Below are 4,845 nucleotides of genomic sequence, written 5' to 3'. Positions count from 1 at the left end.
TCTCTACTACATCCCGAGTCGGGATGTAGTAGTAACTTTGCACGTCGGGATTCCCGGGGCATTTAATTTTTATGAGCATTCCATTTGAGTCTCGAGCATGTACGGAATAACTTTGTTGACTTGTATGTGAGGCCATAGATATAGTAGTGAGTAATCAGTATTCTCACATCTAGTAACTACATATGGCTCAAGTGCCGAGGTTCTCACGTGAAGCACGCTGGAGCACCAGCAGCCTTGAGAATGGTATAAGATCCCTGCTGCAACATCGTGAGTCACGATTCGTGACAGTCTGGCTCTGTGTGAGAGCTTCACGCTGTGGGTTTCACACATTCTAGCAGCCATTGCGAGATATGCCTGCTACTAGACAAGCAATACGATCGTCCTCAGTCCGAAAGTTTCATTCGCTCATCAGTGACATACGGTGTGTCCCAAATTGGGACACACCGTTGAATGGGACAGTCCCATCACACTGTTACAAACCTCTCTACTGAGGTTCACGGAATAACAACGTGGCAGAAAGGCTTTCTATTGACGAATATTAGCGGTTTTGGAACGGAGGTGGTTTTCGCGAGCCATCTACAACGCAAAGAGCTTGAGAATCGCCAGACTGGAGAGTCTCCAGTGGAGACTCCAGCGAAGATGTGCTTCCGACGATGTATCACACTTTGTCAATGGAGTATGTTGATGTAGCGTATTACTGTCTAGACTTTACCAAAACATACGTCATTTCCCACACCCAAACGCGGTCCATATGAGCTGAGCAAAACCAATAGATATCGTGATTAATGGACAACATGCTCGATCATAGTTGGCTCATAACGATCGAGCCATATATTGAATTCGGGTCATCTATAACACATCAACATGAGGGATAATGGTCCCGATAAGTGAAGCATGTGCGACCAGACGTACCGAATCTGTAATTCCTCACCCGAGAGCGTGAGTTCGAAGACATCACAGAGCGCATCATGTCTATGATTTGCTGTATCACTCATAGGCGAAGACCTTGGAACCCAATTCATTGAGTTAACCCTCTATTTCCTACGAAACTGCTCGTGAGTTACTTGAGCTCGCCCTCCGTTCACCCAGGCCTCGCACTACAAGCGAACACAATTCGTTGATATCAATCTAACCGGGGAAAGTGGCCTCACGAAAAATCGACTTCAATTCTCAGCAAATAACGAAATGTAACGAACAATCGCATGCCTATCATAGGCTAAAGCTTCTCGCTGAAAAGTATCCACGAGCTGGGCTCGGGTAATGAAAAATGCCTTTCAAATAAAGGCGCTGGAAGCGAGGCTAGCAAAATAGACATTCTAAGGCCTGAACACTTTGGGTCGCATCCTGCGGCTCGCAGGTCAGCCCATATTCGAAGCACTATCCCTCATTATAGCGCGCGTAGATGACATGAGTATCTCCGGGAGTATCTGGCGATCCAACGGGGGTGTATCAGATTGCATATTATTTTTGAAGTTGTGGGCGACATCTGATGCCGAGTCACAGCAGCTGGAAGCTTGAAAGCTCGAGCCTTGCTCTACTTCATATGTACGGTTACATGTATTGAGCCAAGCAAGACACGGAGAAACTCACCCAGTATGTTGATGAACCCCGCCTTCCTATGAAGTTCTCTCGCGGGTTGGTTTGTGCGGAGAACCAGTAGGTAGACTACACCCCAGTTCGGGTACGTCTTGGGAAACTGAGAGACAACAAACATTGAAGGCTACTCCAAATGGCCATCTTTCGTGGGAATAGAGACTGCACAGTTCAACAGGGGAGTCCGTCGCAGGTATCACCTCCTTGAAGGTTACAGACAAAAGTGTCGATGCAATTTTCTGCCTTCGCCAAGCTTCGACGACATAAACCTGAAAGTCCAGTTTGCAACTACCGTTCGAAAAAACAACCGAGTGGCGGCATTCGGCTTACAATATTTATGAGTCCAATCTTCCCAGACTTGCTCCCTTCCGGCCTATGAAGACAACGTTTGACTCAAACGGTTTGAGGATAACTCCACCGTCAATGTAGGACTCACCTGTGGGCTTTGATGGCAGTCTTGATCTTCTCAGGTGTGTTTTCTCCAGGGATGTCCATAGCGACCACGCCGACGACAGTCTGGGGAGGGAATTATTTCCGGCATAGTCATTGTAAACTACTGGATGCAGCCTACTATCCTCAATTCACTTTTAACCCACACTAGCGAATCGATAGTGAGCGAGACGGTCTCGCCGAGACCGGCCGTTGTCTTCAAACCGGAAGTGCATTGCACTCCATTCAATCATTAAATTTCAATGCACGAGACGCTCGATGCAGGATTCCGTATGTCGATTCGATGTTTTCTCAATACAACTATACATACTCCTGAGAGAGTAGAGCATTTTATAATAATCGCACCTTAGTTCCACTGGGCACTGCGACATAACATAGAAAAAGGTCACAAGCTGGAGGAATGTATTCTTCTGCCACGACGGATGTGTCATCACCCTCCTGGTATTTCCGATAAACCACTCCATTAAGCGCGCGCAATGTATGGGGCTCCGACACCGGGTGAGTCCGATGGTCTCCAACCACCGCGGAGGAGAGTAACCCCCACAGCAGGGTGATGAGGAGCTTCATGTGTGATGGAAAGAAAAAATTCACCTGGATCGCAGAACATCCTCGGTGTAACGTCCTAATGAATCATTCCGCACAACAGTTGTGCGCTTGTGCCACAACCGCCTTGTGCGACCTATACCTTCTCTCGACGGATCTACTCGAAGTCGTGATCGCGTCGTTGATTGATACTATAAATAGTCGATGCTAGCGACTCTGGCAACACAATTCTAAAAGTAGATACGGGCGTAAGGTATTCCTTAGCACTAAGTTTGCAGCGGTCGACAAGGTTGGCTGGGATGTTAACGATAATTGACAAGAGAATAATTTTCTGAGAATCCCGCGAAGGACTCCAAATGTAATCGATTGTTTGACCGTCAAACTTTGACGTATGCGCGCATAAGCCACGGTTGAGGCTGAGCCTCAACCGACGAGCGCCTCTGCTGGCGCCGCGCAGCTTCGATACCATGCGGCTAACAGACTGGCCCACAGGAGCGGGCAGATCCTCCTACCACAGACCACCAGCCGGGATGAAGCGGACCGCTAGAGTCTACCTCTAGCGGACCGCTAGTAGCGGTCATCCTAGCATTCTCAATCTTCCAGCTTGTGCATTCAGAGAATTCCTCTAATGAAGATTCGAGTGGATCTCATAATTTAATTACGCAAGCGTAGTTACGATTTCAAATCGTAACTACGCTTGCGAATGCACGCACTCTGCACTGCACGCATAATTGCAACGGCGAAGCAGCAACTAATCCATTATAAATTTACGATCACAACAGCATGCATGATCAACGTACTGAGAGTATGCGAGTCACAAGAGCAACGCTTCTCTAACTCGTGCAAGTGCCCCATATGAACAGAACCTCATGTTGTTGTGAGTCAGCACTCCATAGGTGTTTGAAACACTGTGTTTCACGGAATCGTTAGAGTAAGTGGGCACAAGTCGCGTGTACATATTTGCACACGCTGTGGGCGGATCTACTCGAGGTCGTGATCGAATCGTCACTTGATAATTTAGGTAATTCTATTTATTGGCAATCAATCTAATTTTAATACTCCAGCTCCGGTCGACAAAACTAGATGGAGTGACAACAGTAGTCCTCAAAAGATTTCCCGAAAGACTTCGAATGCAATCGATCGTTTCACGAATGTACTCATGTGACATGAGTCATGTCAGCCACAAATGACACTCTTTCACTCCCGTGTACATGCGTGAAACGAGTCCTGAGTATAGGCAATGGTGAGAGAGGCATTTTGAGAGGTGACAAGCAAGGTTGATTCATCATGAAGGAGCGTTGACACTAGGGCTCCGGTATGGAGGCCCTCCATTGGAGGGTCGCATCGCGCTGAAATTCTGACCGTATACGCAATAACGTCTACTGTATAATTCAAAGCTCAGAGGTCTGGATAACGGCCTAGATTCTTAACCTTTTCGGCTATAAAAAATTGCACAGTGTGAAAAATAGTCATGATGATCAGAGTGACAGTCTCAGCAATTCAATCGCTGCAATTGTTATGACCATGATGTGTGCGACTTGAAAGCCTAACGCTGACAATACGACTTCATTAAACAAGCATCGATGCACATTAGTAACATGAAGAATGTAACCAATGGAGAGACTCAACGCCCTCCATGTCGAGATGATAATCGTCAGCGCCCCACAGCTGGCCCAAAAACGGCAACAGAAGTCAAGACCAACAACCAGTGGTTGTCAACCACATAGTCGGAGTCGAGATACCAGTCGACCATTCTGATAATATTGTGCCCTTCTCAGTACCGCCCAGATAAATGGTCAGTAGGCATACGACCGCTCCCTTCTAACTTTCGGATCACCAGCCCTCAGTGAGGACTCCTCACAGCAGGTCCCGTTGAAGTTCAACAGTTGAACAGAGACAAGTATGCATGCACACTAATTGCGCTGAGACTGAGTCTCAGAGACTCACGCATCCAGGTTTCGTGGTATCTATAGAGATCTACGAACATAAGCCACTTCTTGCAGTGCAACTCCAATAACTGGGCGTGCAAAATACGTGATTGTAACCATCACAATGTGATGCGTCCCATTCCATCAGCCTCGTCATGCCACGCTGTGAGATTACAATTTGTGCCCTCGTAGGACTCGGTAAAGCACTTCATCCATTCGAGTCGAATGCAAGTCGTAGCATAAACTCTCCCGTGCCCAAGATTAAGATTAATTCATGCCCTTGAGGGATTTAACACATTCTCAACGCGAGCTTCCTTGCGTGCCCTGGTTT

Source organism: Perkinsus marinus (genome assembly GCF_000006405.1).
Source record: "Perkinsus marinus ATCC 50983 genomic scaffold scf_1104296953018, whole genome shotgun sequence".
Lineage (NCBI taxonomy): Eukaryota > Perkinsozoa > Perkinsida > Perkinsidae > Perkinsus > Perkinsus marinus.
The sequence above is the reverse complement of the archived record's forward strand: the minus strand, read 5'-3'. Positions refer to the sequence as shown.